At 38.7% G+C, this 22,718-nt stretch overlaps 1 pseudogene; it reads left to right on the forward strand.

The window, feature by feature from the left end:
• Positions 1-21,250: 21,250 nt before the first annotated feature.
• Positions 21,251-22,358, forward strand: LOC149212558 (protein SEMI-ROLLED LEAF 2-like; annotated as a pseudogene).
• Positions 22,359-22,718: the final 360 nt, after the last annotated feature.

The raw sequence follows: 22,718 nt of genomic DNA on the forward strand, positions 1-22,718 counted from the left end.
GAGCTTCCTCTGAAATCCCAACTTTATTTCTTCAGGAAGTCCTAGCCTTCTTCCTCATGAACTCATCCCAGCTCTTGCCATGTTGAGTTAGGGAATCTGGCACAATTATCTTAATAAGACCGTGGTTTGTGATGCAGTTCTCCAGGTGTGCAATTGGTTTCACTGTCATAACCATATGCTTGATGTTTCCCATCAGAAAATACAAGTGTTTTATCAATTATTGATGTCGGAGGTGATTCAATAGCGAGAAGTGATAATTAAATACAGTTTTCACCCTTCCCTCACAGGTGATGTACTTAATGAGGTAAAAGGAAACATCTGCCCATGGTTGGAGAAGTGATAACCTATAAATTCCTCTTCCTTTGTTTTCCAATGTCATTCCCCTTGGAGAAAGTCCTACTTCAAAGAGGGGTCATTGATATTTCTTTTGAACCACCTCTTTCCTTCTGTTGGCAATGCTGTCATATGAGAAATTACCTCCTCTGTGACTTCCAGCTGTAACCCCTTGACCTTCATTTGATACTCGTTCAAATTCTTGGCAAATTCCATAGCAATTTGTTCATTCGATCCCTACAGCCTTTGGAAAAATACAAACCAACCTACATCCTTGATGATTTTGCATGCTTCAGGACAATTTCCTAATGCATTGGTTGTGTCTAGTTCATGTTGAACTGCCGCCCCACCCATCTCTGCACTGTTACAATACATTGTTCTTCTCTCTTCTTTTCTTCGAGATATTCTGAAGTAACGACATAATTCTAAGCTGTTCTGGCTCCGCAAACTATTCTCCTATGCTTCTTTCTAAGAGTTCTGAATGAGAATACAATGCTTCAATGAAGGGTAATGGTCGGGTGATGCAGTGAGGTTAAAGGTAGGGAATTCAAATCAGGGTTCATACCATGCAATATTACTTCCCTATTAATGCTGAGTTATGGAGGATTTGTTTTGAGGTACAATTCCCTTTTCGGCATGATCGGTCATAAAAGTTTACAATGGTGGTTATAAATGATAATGATTATGAAATCATGATTCTTTAATTCCAGTTTTAAAGGTTGTAGGTCATGCAAAGGTCATGATGTAATTCGCTCTCTGCCTGGCTTAAGTGTGATGGTCGTCCCTGGCTATAAAAAGGATATCACATTAAATTTCCATAATTGCTAAATAAAAGAGGACAATAATATTATTGTTCCACAATGTACCCGATATGACATGGAAAGAACAAATTGATGATGAGGTGTCCGTAATTAATTCCGGTGATCATGGCAATTAGTCCTGAATCATGGTGATGAATGTTATATATCAAAATGGATAGATTCACTTGGATCACGGTTTGTAAGTTGTCGTCTGTTACAGATGTAATAGCCAACACAACTCGCATGCTCCTGTCCATAAATTTATTATTAGTTTCCACAAAGATAAAAAACAAAGAACTAAAAACAGGCTTGTAACAACATTATTGTAAGATATGCATGAAATGAAAAATGTTGTTTCAATGAAAGTGTGTAACAGTCACCACAAAGTAGTTTTCAACTGTCACAAAAAAATGTGTGTTTGCGCCCCTAAAAAGAGGTTTTCACAACGATATTATTATTATTATTATTATTTTGATAAACATGTGTAAGAGCTGCCAACTGAGGGTGGTTTTTAGTTCTTACACTTATTGGAAAATTTAAAATTCTTGGAGCGTAAGGGGGTTTTCCCCTGCTCCTATAATCTAAAGGTCAGAATCCATGAAAATGTTAACAAATTAATCTCTTGAAGCAGGCTTTTGATATAAATAAAGACAGTGCCCATTAGTAAGTAATGGTGTCCTCACACTTTCAATGGTACCAAATTCACGGTCCCGTTTTCAAACACTACATCAACTTCATAGGGACCTAACCATCTGGTGCAAAGCTTACCCTTGAAATCCTTGAATATCAAATCATATAAGAGAGCCCAATCTCCTTTATGAAATTTCTTCTTTTTGATAGACCTGTCATGCCACATAGCTCTCTACTGCTGGATATTCTTTGTTTGCTGGATAGCAGCCATCTGTTTCTCCCACAATTGATTGAGCTGGTTCAATTGTTGTTTTTGTGTTGTATCTAGATCCAGATTTACCTGCAATGTTGTTCTCAATGATTTTATTTCGAACTCTATAGGGAATAATGGGTTTTTACCATACACAAGTTTATATGGTGAGAATCTCGTAGTATTCCTCCATGTAGTTCTATATGCCCACAACACTTTTGGAACTTTATTCCAATTCCTTCGGTGGCTAGCCACAGTCTTGGTAAGAGTCCCTTCAATGACTTTGTTGGTGCTTTCCACTTATCCATTTTCTTGTGGGTGGTAAGGTGAAGTGATTCTATGATGGATTTTATACTTTTAAACCAACTTCTGGATCAAGTGAGATGTAAATTGGGGCCCTCCATCTGTCACTATCTCCCTAGGTATCCCAAAATGGACAAAGATGTCTTCAAACAAGAAGTCTGAAACAACCTGCTCCGTAGCTCTGGTTAGTGCTTTTCCTCGACCCATTTTGTGACATAGTCTGTGCATACCAAGATGTAGGACTTCTGTCAAGATGAAGGATTAATTTGTTCCACGAAATCCAAGGTCCATTTATCAAATGCTTCTAAGACTGTTTGAGGTTGTAACAACATCTCATCTGATTGCAGTAGTTGGCCCATCCTCTGGAAGCTATACCACCCTTTCACGAAATTCTTAGCATCCTTCGATATTTTTGGCCAATAATATCTTGTTGAGAGGAATTTGTATCCTATCTGCCTGTATACGATGTTCCCTCCACAATTTTCCTCATGACAAGCTTTAAGGATATAAAAAATCTCATCTTTCCTGACACAACGCTTGATCTAAAAATCTAGTCTAGTGTGATAGAGATTATCCTCTATTCAGGAATAAGTAGCACTTTGTTGTATGATATTTCTCTTTTCCTTGGAGGACAAGTATTGTGGGGACTTTCCTAAAGAATGATAATTGGCTATGTTTGAATACCATGGTGAGTGAGTAGAAATAGCAAAGAGATACTCATTAGGAAAAGAATCCTCAATATGAATGAAATCATCATCAATAGTTAACCTAGAAAGAAAATCAACTACTACATTATCTTTTCTAGGTTTGTCTAATATTGTGATATCAAATTCCCGTAACAACAATAACGAGCATGTAATCCTATCATTGGTAATTGGTTTATTCATTAAAAAAATAATGGAAAAGTGGCTAGTGTGTAAAAATACTTGATACCCGATGATGTAATGTCGACACTTGTTGATGGCATGCAATACTACTAGGAATTCTCTCTCAATCACTATATAATTAAGCTCACTTGGAGTCAAGTTCTTGCTTATGTAATAAATAGCGTAGGGTTTCATATCCTCTAGCTGGCCTAAAACAACATCGACAAAAATGTCAGACACATATGTAGCTATGTGAGACGACAGTTTCCAATTTGGTCCATGCAAAATAGGGGTTACTGATACATAATATTTCAGCTTCAAAAAGGCCTACTCACACTTTCCTATCCACACAAATTCCACATCTTTCATAAGTAAGGAGAATAGAGGCGATGCAATTTTTGAAAAATTCTCTATAAACCTCCTGTAATACCCTGCATGCCCCAAGAAACTACGTACCTATTTTTGTGTCTTGGGTGTTTGGATTTTCAATATTACCTCTATTTTAGCAGGGTCTACCTTGATCCTGTCAGTAGACATGAAGTGTCCAATCACGATCCCTTCTTTCCTCATTATGTGACACTTTTCGGTGGTCAAAGAAACATTATTTTGTACACAACATTCCATTATTTTTTCTTGATTAACTAATTTTGTTTCAAAGGCATCACCATAAGGTGTAAAGTCATCTATGAAGATTTCAAGACAGTCATTCAACATATCCCGCGCCCGCCCCTACACCTGTGGTAGTCTTTCAACCGTTTATAGCGAGGTGCGGCACCACCGAACACTTTCTTTTCACCAATACTTATGTTCGTGGACTACGCCTAACATTCACTTTCTCCTACTTAGTTTGTGTTTCGCAACCAAGTATTATTATCTTTATCCTTTATACCAATGAACACCCATACACATTCATTATCAACAGCATTAACCAAGAGAAATGCGCAACAGTATAAAGGGAGGGGCAACTCCCTGCAATATGAGTCTGCCTGAATATCAATATATTATATAATCTTCATTTTTACAATGTACAGATTAAGTCCTTGGGAAACCCCAAATTTACACTTAGCCAACTTTTCACAACTTTGTCAAACTCGGTTGCCCAGCTCGTCGGCACCTCCGCACGGTCGCTGCACGACTCTCCAACCCATCGTTCACCTTGTCGCACGTCTTCGTCGGTTCGCTTTTCATTTGGTCGCAAATGCCCAAACTGTGTATCCCTGCCCACACGCAGTCTCGCTTGCCAACTCTTGACAAACACCCAAATCGTGTGCACAGCACATAGTACCGCCTGCCCAACTCAACGACCTCCAGTTCCAACCTCCGTTTCACCTTCGTGCACACTTGCACGGTGGGCGGGCGCTCACCCGAGTTGCCAAGACACCCATGCCAAGTTGTCGCACAAACACCTCCGCACGATCACCTCGAGCACACCTTGCCCGACGCATTCACCTCTTCACCAAGTGCGACTCACTAGAGGATCGCATGAGCTATGCGCTCATCCTCCTCAAAACTGTGCACAAGAGACTCTACTCCAAGAGCAAAGTAGGAAGTGTGAAGTTGGATGATGATTAAACGCTCTACGCTCAAGCATATATATGAACCTGTTGATGCCTCGAAAATCGCTGCAACAACATCGGGGATAACCACCCGGTCCGAACCTTAGTACAGCTCCTTTTCTGTTTGGAATAATGGCTCCGACTGGGGATAATGGGACTAGTTTCCCAAAAGTAGATAAACGGGATAAATGGATGATTTATAAAACTAAGCTAGCAATGGGCGAATAACTAAAACTATTGACAAGAATAAAATAACTATGACCTATCCCGGGAATCTATTGAGCTTCAAAGTGCAACGTTTGATGGTCTGTGTCTAAAGACAGGCATATAGATGACTCCATCGATCAGACATAGATATTAATTCATTTAAGATTACTGTGCCTAAATATTTAAGCCCAACGATTAATGCAATATTACCACACTCATCATTTATATTATCGACATATACATTATTAAAAGGAAAGCATATCATAAAACATCCAATAGTGGTATGAATGTAGATATGCTGTTACAGCGCATGCATATAATCAACAATATCAAGGATAATCAAATAACAATTCACATAACAGGAATGAATTCAGACATAGATAGAAATACCATATGAGCTGCTTTGACACTCCCGATATCAATCGCTACTTGTAATTCTTTCTTCAACGCAAAAACATTCACAACAATGACAATAGTGCACAATTGCATAAAAAGCCTCCTTGTTGAATTAAGAAAAACTGGTCCAGTTTCATAAAAGAATATTGACTGAAGCACAATAGTGCAAACTTCAGTCTTTAAGTCTGGTACAAAACTTTACGACCCTTTCCAAAACAATGAAAGGGTCTATAAATACTAAATTAATCTAAATATCTATTAAACTGAAATGCAACTAAATCGGTATCAATAAATTTTGATCCTATTTTTCTCAGCGATCTGGCAATCGGCGACATGATTCATCAGGTAGGCTGCTTGCCTTTAAATCTGAGCTGACTTATCGCAAGCATTGGTTCTACTTCAGGAGGTTTGTTGAGGCGCAAACTGAGCTGGGCGGCATAGGTGGCATCCTGAATATTGGGAATTATATACCCGATCACATCTGTTAGGCACTTAAGGGTGGCTCTCTTTGTATGCGGCTTTACCAGGAAGAGCCAATATGCTTCCATAGTTAAACTATTAATCCCAGCGATTAATCTCCCCTTTTCCTCTAAATCAGGATAGCATGATTGTTCCAATGTGTTTGTTGTTGTCATCTTTCCTGGTGTACATTGGGAAATCATATTTGCTAAGTAGAGAGTGTTGTTAACTAGATCAACTAGATTGCTGGAAGTTGATTTACATCTTGAAGTTGCCCTCTCTGCTTTCATCACCTGAGTGTGCCATTCTGTGAAGAGTATATCTTTATGTGTTTCTAGGATTCTGGGAAAATTTGCTGCTTTCCCTTGATCAGCATCTTGCCAGTCAAGATATGCGGTTATGATCTCTTCGGCTTGGTCTAACTCATTCCTGGCTTTCTCTACCTGCTGATTTATGGATGTCGTTAGCTCACACAATGGCTCTGCCTGAGCGATTTGTTGGCATAGGAGCCTAATTTGGGATATTAATGCAGTGTTTATTTGCACTGCTTCTGCTCTGAATTCACTCACTTGTTGAGCGCCCTTTATCTTTTCGAGCTGCGATGACAATTGAGCGATTTGCTCATCTTTTGTTTTCATCATTTGCTCGTTTTCTGCCCTCAATTGTGCCAATGCCTCCGATAATTCCTTCTGTTTCTAGATCGCGCTTTGGTCGACCCTTTGCTTTTCTGCCTGCAATTGCTGAGTTAATTGACTCTTCACTTGTTGTTGTGTCGACAACTGCCGCTCTGCCTGCTCTGCCTTCTGCTTTGATTCAGCCAACTCTGCTTGTAATGCAAAATTTGTTGGTCCTTAGTCTTTAGTAGAAGACTTACCTCCGATGCCTTGTCAATTGTCGCTGCCGAATAGGCTCCCGCATACTGTGACAGTTTTGTTAGGTCATCGGAGGGGTCGAATTCCTCCTTCCAAACCACGCTGCCCGTTACAGTTTGTTCTGGAAAAAGGGGAGGTTGATCAATCTTCCTCCTTTTCCTTTGTCTTTTTACCACTGCCTTATGCCTCTGGCTGTAGAAAACATCCAGGGGAGGAATATATTCTACCTGGAGAATGATTTGGTCGGAGGGGTCTTTTGGTATTATCTCAACATCCTTGGAAATGGGTGGACCACTGGTTCCACTTAGAACCTGAGGTGAAGTGATGTCATGTATATCATTTGTCTTGGAAGTGTCTGTATCCTTGGAACATTCCAACCCACTGATGATAGAGTCAAATTGCTTCCACTCTTGAAGCAAATTAGGGTCAATAGCAGTATCTATATTGACATCAGTGGTGGTTTGTTTTTCCTTTTCAGCTTGGGACCCCTTCCGCACTTTTTCCTGCTCTCTTTTCTGCTGTTCCTCTTGTTCTTTCTTTTGCCTTTCCTCTTGCTCTTTCTTTTGTTGTTCCTCTTGTGCTCTCTTTTGCCTTTCTTCTTTTTCTTTTCTCTGCCTTTCCTCCTGTTCCTTTTTATGATCCTTTGTTACAACCGGAGGTTCCTTTGACTGTTGCCGAACAGGCTCGCTTGATGATGTTGTCGGGGTTGTTGCTAGTAAATCTAGAGGCAGAGTTTTCAACCTCTGTTCTCTAAGCTTATTGAACTCAGTCAGCCCTTCATCATTATATTTCATTCGAGCGAATTCTTTAGCCTGACCTATTGTTTCGGCTGAAACGAATCGGTCGTCAAACATATCTTCTTTGTGCTCAAATTTTGTCAATTTGGCCTGTTCTAGTGCATTGTAGGCAACTTTCTTTGGATCATATGGCCTATTTGGGATAGTCGCCAGAGTTAAGGATTGAATCTTTGTGGCTTCCTTTTCTACATGTTTGAGATCATGCAGAGTATAGAAACCACACCTCAAGGGAAAAGAGGGCCAGCCCCTCTTCTTTTCTTTGTTGAGAGTCTGTGTAACATTCTCAGCCATAATCTGATAAGCGATTTCTCTTGCTAGCAATTTATCTGGTATATACAAAGGGAGAACATGTGGGTTGGCTTGGCTGCCGAAAACTCTTATGTAGGTAAATCTCTCCTCTCCAAACCAGCTCGCTACCGCTGTTATATCAAACGAAGCTTGATAGGAAATCTTGGGAATGGGTTTATCAAAAATAGAATAATGAATAGGCACCATAAAGCCATTGCAGATTTGATATAGATGGTGCTTGTAAGAGGACTTCCATAATTTCTGATGGTATATGTGGATAGCCATGGGATCTTGTGGCGTCCACCTCTAGCCGAGCACGGGAAATTCAGAATTGAAACATAATGTATCTAAGATATATGCACTGTAATAGAATGGGGGAATTTTCCTTTCAGAGACGATAGTCTGATTTCTAAAATCACACACAACTTGTGCTAATTTGTCAGAAAGGATGGTGGCCCAATCCATAATTATACTGTTTACTGCTGCCTCCATTAGAGGAACCATTTCTATGGTAAAATTAGCAGATTCATGCAATCCCCATAATCTACACATCATTATTCCCGCATAGCAATAAGGAGAAGCCAGAGAATCAACCGAGTACTTACCGGAAGATTCGTGTTTATGTTTGGTTGGATTTTGTCCCCAATCCCGGATGGGTTCATATTCAACTTCATTTTCGCTTGCAAACTTCTCCAGGAATGCTTTATTATATATCTTCTCCGGCTCGGGCAAATGATACATTTGCCTTAGATCATCCGCCCTGAACGATCCGAAGATTCTTCCATCTCTAGTGCTGAAAGTTCTATCCAAGATTGGGATTTCTTGAATCGCCCACCGCACTACGTCTGTGTATGGGAGAATTTTCTCCCTGGCCGCTATTCTGTGAAGGAAAGAGTCGGCTAAATCCTTGAGAGTACATTCAGACTTCCGAGTAGGATCCGCAGTAGCTTCTGTTACTGTCTTTACTGGTTCTTCGGCTTCAATTAGGTTGTAAGTGCCTTGCCAAGTAACTCTGGTGAGACCCGTGCATGTAGTATCAGATATTAAGCCCTTCTTCTTGTTCACGAGAGCTTGTCCTGCAGCTGGTGTAGTGGAAGCGCCCGCGGTCTTCTTAGATTTCTTCCCCATCTTGTTTGAGCTTACTTCTATGGATGAATTCTGCACAGCGGCGAAAATAAACGTAACATAGAGATATGCTAATGAAAATCCAATATGGAAAGATATATCAATCAAAGCGTTGAGAAATTAATTCTTAAAAATGGCTGCGGATCCAATCCATGGGAAGATCTTACAGATGCATTAAATGGTCGTTTAAGGCCTACCACCCCTTAAATGCTCATTACAGCATTATTCGATTGAATGACTCGCTTAAGCGTGCTATGGATATTTTGGCAGTTGAGTGCAGGTGATGGATTATTTAAGAGATCAAACTTTAAATACGAATGGATCATAATATCCCTCCATTTAACGGCTTTTTCGAAATCTGTGCTATATCGCAATCGGGCATCGGGAACACTTTAAATCTTTATGTTGACAATTTTGAAACGCCGATCGCCGATAGCGATATCGCATCGCATCGGGAGAATAGGTGTTATATAAACATACGGATAGCATACCCCCGACCGCCGATAGCGAAATCGCATCGCATCGGAATGAAGGGGCATGACAATGTGCATAGATAGTGTCTCGCCGATTGCCGATTGCCGATTGCCGATATCGCATCGCATCGGGGGTAGAATCTGGGCGCCTTATTATTATACATGGGATATTGCCGATTGCCGATTGCGAAATCGCATCGGACCGGGGTGAATGACTTAAGGTGCTTAGCCTGCATATAAAGTATCGCCGATTGCGAAATCGCATCGGCGGGATCCCATATGTCACTTATTTGCGTTTTCTATGTCATTGCGATATGCGATCTTGCGATCGCTTTATCGCAATGATAAAAGATTGTTATATTTGACTCAATATGGGTTTTTCAAAAGGTTTTATATAATTCCTTCATTTGGTTTGCGGACCTTTTACAAATAATGCAATATTGATACCAATTGTCTTCTAAAGGGACCCATTTCATATAATAATTTTGTAAATAAAATGTTATGAAATGGGGGGTTGTTGTGGAGTAAAACAATTGGATATTCACTGGAAGAAACAATTATCTCTGAAAAGTATAGAAATACGAAACTTTTTTCAAAAATAGAATTCTAATCAAAGGGGAAAATTCTAATATAATTAGGTATATATGCATTCCAAGTGAAATAAATTTATTTTTGCTAATTTCCTCTCTTTTTTAAGAAAATAGATACATTCTAAGTTTTAAATGAGCCTCTATGGGTTTATAATGATAAAACAGAAAACTTCTCCAAATCAGCTTTTAAAGTGAACTCCTCTGTCATAGGTAGAGCCTCTGCTGCCAGTAAACGTTTATAGTTTCGACAGGGATACCTTTTAGCCATGTTATTGTCCATTGTTCCATTCAATTAAGAGTGCGATTAACAGAATGAATTCAAAACATGTTTTCATATTTTGTATTTCATTTCCTTTTTTGTTGTTGATAAGATAAAAAGCCATTGTCTTGGTTTGGTGGCCAGCTATTGACAATGCCATTCAATGGTAGTAGTCTAACTGAACAAGCTGGCTCGTGATGAGACCCCTTGTCTTGAAATTTCAAGCCATTACCCTATTTTGGTATGCAGTATTGGTAATGTCAGTTAAACTATTTCCCTATGAACATGGTAAGCAGGCTTGCAATAAGACCTCTTATCTTTAATATCAGATATTTTAGAATTACACTCTGAGTAATCATAAACTTTAGTGAATGGGATGGACAATTTTCTCCTTAAGAGTAAATGGATGACAGGTTAAGAGTTGAAGATGCTGAAATTGGATTAGCTTCTATCTTGATATTGATAACCTTTTGAGACCAATTTGAAAACAGAGAATGATTTACAATACTTTTAAACTTTGAAAGGAGTTCACAAAACTTGAACTGTAGTTTCAGAATACAATGATACCTAATTTCCTAGAAATTATCCCTTTTGGTTAAGAGTTCTATTATTTTAAAAGCAAATATCGCTGCACTCCTATAGATCAAATTTTCAAACACAGCAAAGGTCAATAGTAGATACCTCACAACATTATTTTCTGCAAATCCTACAAACTACAAAAATCTATCAAACTAGAAGGAGAAGGGGTTACCTCCTCAATTAAAGAATTTCTTCAAGATAAGGCCATTAACAGGGAGAGAATCTCTCAACCCTGATAAGTCTTGCAATATAAAGGTCGAATGGCCTATCTTTTCATAGATCTGAAACATTCCAAGCCACATCTTCTGGAACTTGGTATGTTTACCCTTATCCTCATAGGCTTTGTCCCATTTCAGAACTAAATCACCGACTTGGAATTGTTTTGGACCGGATGAGACTGAATCAAAAGCTGCCTTAATGACTTGCTGATGTTTGGCATGAATAACCCTGGCTTTTTCTCTTTCCTCTTCTAATTTTAGAATTTGGTCATGTCTAAGCTGAATAGAAGAGGAAGGACTTTCCTCAATGAACTGCACTAGGGCTAAAGAAGGAAGAACAAGATTTGTGGGTAGTACTGCTTCTTTTCCATACACAATATTGAACGGAGAAGATCCTATAGAAGCTTTCTGTGTTATCCTATCAGCCCATAATGCAAACACTAAAGATTTGTGCCAGTTTTTATGATTTTGCTCTATAGTTCGCTTAATAATTTTGATCAGATTTTTATTAGTAGATTCTGCTAAGCCATTACCCTGGGGATAGTAATTAGCAGAATATTTTAATTTAAATCCTCTTTTAATAGCGAAATCAAACATAGCATTGCCTGAAAAGTAAGATGCATTATCAAAAACAAGAGCATTTGGGACACCAAACCTGGTAATGATGAATTGATATATGAATTCAATGATTGCTTTAGAATTTGCTGTCTTTAAAGGGATTGCCTCCACCCACTTAGTAAAATAATCGGTAGCGGTAGGGATATACTTATGTTGTTTGGAAGATGGTGGAGTAATCTCCCCAATGATGTCCAATTCCAATTGCTCAAATGGTTGTTCAATGTTGACTGGTTGCAGAGGAAAAGCTGATTTACGTTGTCTTCCACTAGAAGTTTGACAATTGAGGCATTTCCTTACATACTCATGGGCATATTTAAACAGAGTAGGCCAATAGTAACCAGCATGAATAATTTTGTGAGTTGTTGTATCAGCTCCAAAATGTCCTCCTGCTCGTCCATCATGTAACTCCTGCAAAACCTTTTGGGCTTCAGGTTTCTCAAGGCATCTTAACAAGATAGAATCATAATTCTGCTTAAAAAGCACGTCATCGATAATTGTAAAATTCTTTTCTTTCAACCTAAGGGCCCTTTTGTTTTTATAAGACAGGTTTGGAGGAGAATAACCATTCTTCAAATAAAAGATTATATCTGCATATTGAGATTGAGAATCAGTGGCACTTATCTGGTTGATTTCTTCAGTTTGACTTGTATCGCCTGATTCTGGAATGTTGAATGCTCCTGCCAATATTCTGCAAAAACCTTGACCCCTGACAATATTTGCTGGTTTAATTTATAAGTCATATTCTTGAAGCGCTGTGACCCAATTTGCCCTTTTTTCACCTAGTTCTTTTTCGATTAATAGTTGCCTAACTGCGGGGAAAGGAACTATCACTTTTGTGTGGGTTTTCAAAAGGAAGGGTCTATAATGCTTGACTGCTTTAAATACAGCAAAGGCTTGTTTTTCTACATCGGAGTAATTCAATTCAACACCATGAAGATTTGAGCTAAAAAACGAAATGGGTGCTTCCAAATTGTGATCATTTAGTTGCGTGAGTACTGCAGCATAAGACAAGTCGGATGCAATGGTATACAATGTAAAATGATTAGAAAAAATTGGAGTATTCAAGGCTGGGGCATTGATTATTGATTGCTTAATTAGATTAAAAGCTTCCTTTTCTGCTGATCCCCACTTAAAGACTGAATTCTTCTTAATCATTGTCTGAAGTGGCAAAATAATTTGAGAAAAATCTAGAACAAATCTTTTAACAAAATTGATCTGGCCTAAAAATGACTGCATCGATTTTTTATTGTGTGGGAAAGGGATTTCAGAGATCTCTTTGATCTGATCAGGATCAATATAAATTCCATCTTTGGACATAATAAATCCCAAGATCTTTCCTTGATCAAGAGCAAAGAAAGACTTTTTAGGGTTAAGAGAAATACCATATCTTTTGCAACGCTGAAAAATTTGATTTAGATCATGCAAATGATTATACCTCTCCTTAGAGAATACAGTAATATCGTCTAGATAGACGACTACTGTTCTATTAATTAACCCTCTAAAAGTTATATCCATAGCTCTTTGGAATGTCGCTCCTGCATTTATAAGTCCGAAAGGCATTTTCTGATACGCATATGTTCCCCATTTCGTCCTGAATGTGGTTTTAAGCTGGTCATCAGGATGAACCAGAACTTGGTTATATCCTGAGAAACCATCAAGAAAGGACATCAATTCAAAGCCTGCTATTGATTGGAGTATTTGCTCCATAGTAGGTAACGGGAAATTGTCTTTCAAGCTTGCTTTGTTCAAATTTCTGAAATCAATACAAATTCGAATGTCGCCATTTTTCTTTCTGACTGGCACCATATTAGAGACCAAGTTTGAGTGTCGGACAGGAAAAATAATCTTTGCTTTCAAGATTTTGTTAAGTTCCGACTTTATCTGGCTCTCTAAATTTGGATGTATTTTTCTTAACTTCTGCTGTATCGGTTTCTGATTGGGAAGCATAGGAATGGTATGCTGGATAATGGATGTATCATATGTCTTCAAATCATCATACTTCCAAGCAAAGACCTGTTTGCTTTTCCTTAAAAGTTTAATAAATGCCTCCTTCTCTTCCAAGGAAAGTCCTAATCCTAAATTAATATTTTGAGGAGCATGCTCAGTACCTAGATTTATCAATTCGAACCTAAGGGTAGAACTTTGGAGCTTTGCATTAATTACAGGTTTAAACCTGTCTTTGATATCATAAAGATCTTCGAGCTTTACCACTGGCTTAGGAATTGAATTTTCCTTAGGTGTTTCTTTCATTTGTAGATCATGGTCATTTTCCTCAATAATTTGATCGTCATAGGACTTTTCAGAAGTTAGAAATTGTAAAATATCCTCATCATGATTGAATACTCTCCAATTTGTGACATTGTCAGGAATTGAAGGCCTAAAAAGTAATTCTACGGAAAATCTATATAGGCTATAGTCTTCAGAAGGTAGAAGCTTGGAAGCTACATTGGCTAGGAGATCGGCTGCTGAGTTTTGAGACCTGGGGATGGAGGAAATGTTGAATGCGGAAAAGTGCGAAGTAAGTTCTTGTACTAGCGATTGATAGTGCTTGAGGTGATTTGAAAGACAATGGATTGCATTCCTCACCTGTTTAACAATAATTTCAGAATCGCCGAATACTTTCGAATATTGCACTTTAAGACAGATCGCTTTATACAGTCCCTGGACTAAGGCTTCATATTCGGCTGTATTGTTAGTGCATTCGAATTCTAGCCTACAGGACAGCATTGTCTTTTCTCCTTGTGGGCTAACCAAAATGCAACCTGCTCCTGAGCCCTCGTTGGACTTAGAGCCATCAAAATATAAAGACCAAAATAAAGAGGTATTAACAGACGTATTTACAGTTTTCTCAGCATCATTGAAACATCTAGACTTATCAGTTTGTGAAAAATTTTCAATCTGAGATGTAAAATGATTGACTGAAAAAGGAGATGGTTGGGCAACAAAGTTGCCGAAGAATGACTCTGACGAATAATTCCCCAAAATGTTGTTGTTGAACGCCACAGGTTGGTTTTCTTGCTCAAATTTAGTCACTGTATGGGTCATATGTTTCTCTCGATCGATCCTTATTTGACTTGGCTTGCCCTTGTACGGAAGCCACATATGTGACCAATCAGTGGAAATATACCCATGCAATTTTTCGGACCAATCCCTACTCAGAATTAAACCGTAAAATTCAGGTATATCGGCTATTAGGATGTCAATCCTTTGTACTACTCTGGGATCAGCAGACAACCTGATAGTTACGGAATTAATTTCTCCCACAACCTGCACTTTGGTCCTGTCCAACTGTATAATATGAATAGCAGACTTCTGGGGTTCAATGTTCAGTTTAGAGCAAACTGAAGCTGGCATTATGTTAGATGATGCCCCTGAGTCAATTAAACAGTTGTGCAGGTTTCTGTTGTAAATCTCATAGGTTAGCAGGAAGGGTGGAGTATGAGAATTTGATCTATCTCCAATTAGAACTGAATCGGTAGCTTCAACCATACCTGGAGGAGGTTGGCCTGAATCATTAGCGGCTTTTGCACTGGGAAGTGGTGTAGAGGGAACAACATTCAATTCTTTAAGAAGTAATTTCTGCTGATGCTTTAATTTACTAAGCTCAAACATAGTAATGTTTGCTTTAGTTTTCTTCATGTCATCAACAATGTTATACTCCATTGAATCGAATACGACTAATGTTTTGGATGTCGAAGGAATATTAGAAGTTGAGGGCTGGTTTTGGGGAACAGTTGCAGGTGATTTCTTTGCAGGTGTTTTTTCTTTGGTTGTAGTGGCACCTGCACTCCTCTTCTTTGATGATACCTGAACAGGTTCAGAAGTACTTTTGCTCCTAGTAGTAACTGGGAACGCCTCTTCTTCATTATCAGTATTGGAGTTGGGGAGTATAAAATCCCACATTCCATGACATTCTACTACTTCTTCTTCATCATCAGTCGGTGCAATTGTTTCCTCTTCCTCTTCTTCTTCTTGCTCTGAGTTTGCGTTAGATATGACATTTGGTGGCTTTGACTCTGTTATCACTGAAGAAAAAATTTTAAATTGTTCACATCAGTTCGGTTGTTTGTCAAAGGGTTGGTGTCAATTTTGGGTCTAGTCTTTTCATCTGGTTTTAGAGTCGAAATAGTTTGAATAGGAGTCTTTTTAAGAGTATTGTTGGTATGTATAAAGGGGTCAATTCTCTGTCTTAGTCTATCATTGGTCTCACATCTCACATGGATATCATATGTCCAAACTCGTTTCAAAGCTGAAATTGTCTAGGTGATTTCGTAGCGCCTGTAATCATTCTAAAGTGGTTTCGCAGCACATAAATCCCTTTATCAGTTTTGCAGCGCAACATGTTTTACGTTATTTCGTAGCGCATAATTCATATTTTGCAATGGCTGCGCTAACAAATTGGGGATTTGTTCGAATCCATAGCCAATATTTCACAACTGTCATATCCATCAAAATCCATCAACAATTGTCAGCCTATACACTTCGTCTATCATATCCGACCGCTTAACCTCATCATTAGGTCGTTAGGTGTCTTCGTGCTGGATATTCTGTTTTCTGAGATTTTACGCCGAGCTGAAAGACGGTTGATGCCCAAAGAAAGAAAGGCAAAGCAAGTTTGCGTAAACTTGATGAACAACCTGAATAGTTTAAAAGAGGCACACGAGGCATATGCTGGAAGCATCAGAAAAGAAGTTGGTTTGGATAGTTTAGCATCTGGGTCTGGTGGTAAGAGGTTGAAATGGGTTTACTGTTCTCTCGTGTCAAGAGTTCAAGTCACAGTACACCTATACGAAGTTTCCAGCTTGCATTGACATTGAGGAGCATTGCCCTTGATCAAGATTGTTGTTTACGACCATGCCACCGCAGATCTTTCTTTACATTGGCCACATCAATGCTTGTGTTTGCAGCCAAAACATACAACTTCTTAGCTCTTGTCACACGTGTAAAGGCGAGGCTCACAGATAAAACAATTGATCCCTTTCTACAGTTGATTGATGATAATAGGCTGCGAGCTTTGAATTCAACTCTTGGGGCAGAGGGAACATTATATGGTTCAAGTGAGGACAATAATGTTGCATCAGAGTTTCTTTCAGCACTGACAATTACAGAAGACCAGTCCACAGAATCCTTAGCGTCCTTGATCATTAGCAATTTAGGCAGATTATGAAAGAAAGAGGCTTCTACCATGAGGAGCGAACTCCTGCAAAATTTTTCTCCCGATGACGCGTTTGCCCTAGGTGCCCAATTGTACATGGAGACACCCCATCCGTGTTCACCATTTGCGTCACAGGAAAATCCATCATTTCTTGAGATGGCACCTCCAACATACACAACAGAGGAAGATCTTGATATTGAACTATTTGGAAGTCAGGCCAATAGTAAAGATCATGTTCCTAAGGACGCAAAACATGTGCTGAGTGTTAATCAACTATTAGAATCGGTTCTGGACACAACACGACATGTTGCAAGTAGTATATCCACCTCGACTACTCCTGTACCTTACACCCAAATGGCAAGCTAGTGTGAAGCTCTTGTAATTGGCAAACAAAAGAAAATGTTGGTCGTCATGAGCTTCAAGAGAAATCCAGATCCTTTGCTCCTCCCTGCACCAAAAAAATGATTTGAGTGGATTGATTGTGTATAAAGTTGATCAAGACCCGCAGAAGATTAAAAATAATTCCCTCAATGGATAGAAACTAGCTATCGATGTAGGCAACCCAGAGTGGTTTAACATCACCTCTAGCTTGTTGCATCCTTCCTTGGAAGAATCCCAACATTCTTGGCAATCTTTCAGGCTACCACCGGCAAGCCCTTACGACAATTTTCTCAAAGCTGCTCGCTATTGAAATTTTGTTGGATCTTTTTCAAAGCAGCAAACCTCTAGATATTTAAATACTATAGCTCTACAGAGGAAAATGCATGACTACATTCCAAGCTCGAGTTCTGAAGATTTGAAGATTTCCACATTCTTTTAGAATTGTTTGTATAACCGTTGACTGTAATTTCATGTTGGTTTTCCTAGAAAGTAGTGGGAAGTGTATTGAAAGATGAAATTTGTATTGCTTCTGCTGTACAAGATGGTATAAATCGTGGTGCACATGGTGTGACATCTTTAAAAGATGCAATGTCTTTTTCGAAGCATCAAGCGTTTTGGACTGAAGTGACTAGAAAATTTAAAGAGGAGATTGGGCACTATCTGTGAACAGATAAGCTATTTCAAAAGTTTAAGAGCATGAAGTACAGGTACTTGAGTATTAAGCAGAGTGATATCCAAGAATTCAACAAGCATGATAAGGACCTTTCCAATCTACTTGAACAGGTTTTTGGCAATGGTAGCTGTGTCACTTCTGATTCAGATATTAAAATACAAGACAAATCTGGTGCTCTTTTTTCAGGCAATGAAATTGAAGATAAGGTATACAAACAGAGTAGAGTCAAAGACTGTGTTTTTGAAATTACACAGCAATTTCGTAGCTACGAAACTGCTGTAGCTGCATGTTACAATTGAGTTGATCAATTATGATTGACAAAGCAGCAAATCTTTTTGAAAGGTTTTGTCATCACATAGGTACATGGGAAAGGCTTACAGCACATCAAGGACGTGGCAGTCTGCTCCATTTTGGGTAATTAAAGGATAAAGGACGTGCTTCTTTGGATTCGAACATTTTGAGGCAAACCAAGGACCGATAAACAGGGGAAGTTTCCTATGTTTCAGGGCAATGGAAAAGATGTGTCATTGAAGATCAAACATGAAGCATTAAAGGTCCATCATAGTCACTGCCAGAAAGGAACTAGATGTCAGAGAACGAAGATGATTGTAGACCAAGGTTGTTATGGAGTTAGAGTCATATTTGATTTAGATCTCTAAAAACTCCAGTCAGCACTTTGTTGTATTTATTAGTTAGTTAAATAGTTGATAGGTGTCAATAGAGGTAGTTATCGAATTCCCCTCATGCTGGAGGAGGAATCTCGATCAGTTAGAATAAGAATTCTATATATAGCTGAAACAACAATGTAATGGGGGTTGGAAAATTTTATGACACAGCTTGTATTTGGCTTATGTAAAGACTCATTTCAGTAATATAATTTTGATTTTATTTCTTAGGATTCATGAAGGATTTCTTATATTCAGAATGTGTGATGCTGTCCTGTCCTTAGTTTTGTTTGCAGCGGTATGGATGTATAATCACTCAGAATTCACTGAATGTGCTCTGATTTCCTGTATGCATCTATAAACTGTGTGGTTCTATATGAGTGTATGTTCTGAATATTCAAATGCTGAATGCCCTGACTTCCATGTAAGGTCAAGATCTTTGTTATGTTGAGGTGTTGTTGACTCCATAGGCCCAATGGATAGTTGTTTAATATGTTTCCAGCATTCATATTTGTTATAGTTGTTTCACAAGAGTTAGCCATATTATCTTAATCAAAATCATTAACCCATCTAGAGAGAGCCCTCTCAGGTTGAGGAGGCTAAGCCTCAGCCTAAAGTAGGTTTGAAATAGTTACTTAGAGTCAACCTGACCAGAAGCCTATCAGGGTCTGATTTTGAGATAACATTTTGGTGCGTCTGCCGGGAGTCTGAAGATTATTCATTCCCGAAATCAAGAGACTGAACTTCTGAAGGTAGCAGGAGCTCAGAAGAATTTTCGAGGCTACAATCTACCTTGGTGACTCCATTGTTGAAGAATTCAACTCCATTGTTGAAGAATTCAAAATTCATACATTCATGTTGATTCCACTGGAGTTATGAAGGACCCAGATGCTACCATTCTTATTTCAAGGTATGCATGCATAAACTTTTCAGGAATTCATGGTTTCCCAAATCATTTTCCCAAGGATGCATATTTTCTAAGGAATGGTCCAAAATTCAATGGAGAAGATCTGAGTTTAACTTTGAAGCATATATCAGATTTTTGTGATTTTACAGAGCTTCTTAGAGTTAAACATGAGGATGTTTGCATTATTTGTTCTATGATTCATTTCAAGGGAAATGCAAACAGTGGATTGAAAGCTTTCCTGCTAAATCCATTAAGTCATTTGAAGATTTTTGGCTTATGTTTTTGGAGGAATGGATAGATAGATCAGATGTGGTGGCAAACTCTCCTTCAATTCAAGGTTTCAAACAATGGAATAATGATCATAGTAATGGAGAAACAAATGAAAATTTTTCTTTGTCCTTGTCCTCGTATCTAAAATCATTTGAGTGTAAGGCAGAGGATAAGATGAAATTTTTGAATGAAGTTGCTAATGACATTGAGAAAGACATTGAAGATTTACGAGGTCAAATTCAGGCATATAGTCTTCATAATCATGATCATTATTTTCAGAAGCTTTCTATGGCAGAACACAAGGAGAGAGTGTTGGTTCCTTTCTCTTTCACGATTGAGGAAGTGTACACTGTTGTTGAAGATCAGTTTGCACAACCAGAAAGTTACAAGAATCATCAAGCTGAGCATGTATTCTGGGATCCTATAGCTAAATACATGGAAGAGTTTTACTCTCCAGTGTTTCAGTTTTTCTATGAAGATCAAAGGCAATTTCAGTGGCAGTGGTCATCACAATATCATAGTTGCTTTGAACTCCGATGCAGTAAAAAAACTCAAATATCAGATGAGACAAATGATTGGCTACATTGGAAATTTCACATTGATTGAGCTGAAAGAAGTTTGAATTGATAGGGTAGGTAGGTAGGAAAATGCAAATAAGCTCAAGGTTGACTGAGCATTTTATAGTAGATATAGATTTCTTTCTCCTACAGTGATCATCAAACTTAAGCCCAAGGTGAAGGCCCAAGACACTGGAAAGGGATGTTTGTCAAGAAAATTTCCGTTTGTAATAAAAAGATAAAGCACTGGACTTACGAGTTATTAGTGTACTACAGGAGCACACTATCCCAAGTGGAGCCACTGTTATCACTCAAGAATTTTTTTTAAATTTTTCACATCAGTTCGGTTGTTTGTCAAAGGGTTGGTGTCAATTTTGGGTCTAGTCTTTTCATCTGGTTTTAGAGTCTAAATAGTTTGAATAGGAGTCTTGTTAAGAGTATTGTTGGTATTTATAAAGGGGTCAATTCTCTGTCTTAGTCTATCATTGGTCTCACATCTCAAATGGATATCATATGTCCAAACTCGTTTCAAAGCTGAAATTGTCTAGGTGATTTCGTAGTGCCTGTAATCATTCTAAAGTGGTTTTGCAGAACATAAATCCCTTTATCAGTTTCGCAGCACAACATGTTTTAGGTTATTTCGTAGCGCATAATTCATATTTTGCAATGGCTACTCTAACAAATTGGGGATTTGTTCGAATCCATAGCCAATATTTCACAACTGTCATATCCATCAAAATCCATCAACAGTTGTCAGCCTATACACTTCGTCTATCATATCCGACTGCTTAACCTCATCATTAGGTCGTTAGGTGTCTTGGTGCTGGATATTATGTTTTCTGAGATTTTACGTCCAGCTGAAAGATGGTTGATGCCCAAAGAAAGAAAGGCAAAGCAAGTTTGCGTAAACTTGATGAACAACCTGAATGGTTTAAAAGAGGCACACGAGGCATATGCTGGAAGCATCAGAAAAGAAGTTGGTTTGGATAGTTTAGCATCTGGGTCTGGTGGTAAGAGGTTGAAATGGGTTTACTGTTCTCTCGTGTCAAGAGTTCAAGTCACAGTACACCTATACAAAGTTTCTAGCTTGCATTGACATTGAGGAGCATTTCCCTTGATCAAGATTGTTGTTTACAACCATGCCACCACAGATCTTTCTTTACATTGGCCACATCAATGCTTGTGTTTGCAGCCAAAACATACAACTGCTTAGCTCTTGTCACACGTGTAAAGGCGAGGCTCACAGATAAAACGATTGATCCCTTTCTATAGTTGATTGATGATAATAGGCTGCGAGCTTTGAATTCAACTCTTGGGGCAGAGGGAACATTATATGGTTCAAGTGAGGACAATAATGCTGCATCGGAGTTTCTTTCAGCACTGACAATTACAGAAGACCAGTCCACAGAATCCTTAGTGTCCTTGATCATTAGCAATTTAGGCAGATTATCAGAGAAAGAGGCTTCTACCATGAGGAGCGAACTCCTGCAAAATTTTTCTCCCGATGATGCGTTTGCCCTAGGTGCCCAACTGTACATGGAGACACCCCGTCCATGTTCACCATTTGCGTCACAGGAAAATCCATCATTTCTTGAGATGGCACCTCCAACATACACAACAGAGGAAGATCTTGTTATTGAACTATTTGGAAGTCAGGCCAATAGTAAAGATCATGTTCCCAAGGACGCAAAACATGTGTTGAGTGTTAATCAACTATTAGAATCGGTTCTGGACACAACACGGCATGTTGCAAGTAGTATATCCACCTCGACTACTCCTATACCTTACACCCAAATGGCAAGCCAGTGTGAAGCTCTTGTAATTGGCAAACAAAAGAAAATGTCGGTCGTCATGAGCTTCAAGAGAAATCCAGATCCTTTGGTCCTCCCTGCAACGAAAAAATGATTTGAGTGGATTGATTGTGTATAAAGCTGATCAAGACCTGCAGAAGATTAAAAATAATTCCCTCAATGGACAGAAACTAGCTATCGATGCAGGAAACCCAGAGTGGTTTAACATCACCTCTAGCTTGTTGCATCCTTCCTTGGAAGAATCCCAGCATTCTTGGCAATCTTTCAGGCTACCACCGGCAAGCCCTTACGACAATTTTCTCAAAGCTGCTCGCTATTGAAATTTTGTTGGATCTTTATCAAAGCAGAAAACCTCTAGATATTTAAATACTATAGCTCTACAGAGGAAAATGCATGACTACATTCCAAGCTCGAGTTCTGAAGATTTGAAGATTTCCACATTCTTTTAGAATTGTTTGTATAACTGTTGACTGTAATTTCATGCTGGTTTTCCTAGAAAGTAGTGGGAAGTGTATTGAAAGATGAAATTTGTATTGCTTCTGCTGTACAAGATGGTATAAATCGTGGTGCACATGGTGTGACATCTTTAAAAGATGCAATGTCTTTTTCCAAGCATCAAGTGTTTTGGACTGAAGTGACTAGAAAATTTAAAGAGGAGATTGGGCACTATCTATCAACAG

The sequence above is a fragment of the Pinus tabuliformis genome, chromosome 1_1 (genome assembly GCF_031772625.1).
Source record: "Pinus tabuliformis cultivar Carrire ecotype Pingquan chromosome 1_1, CPIR1, whole genome shotgun sequence".
NCBI classification, from domain to species: Eukaryota; Viridiplantae; Streptophyta; class Pinopsida; order Pinales; family Pinaceae; genus Pinus; species Pinus tabuliformis.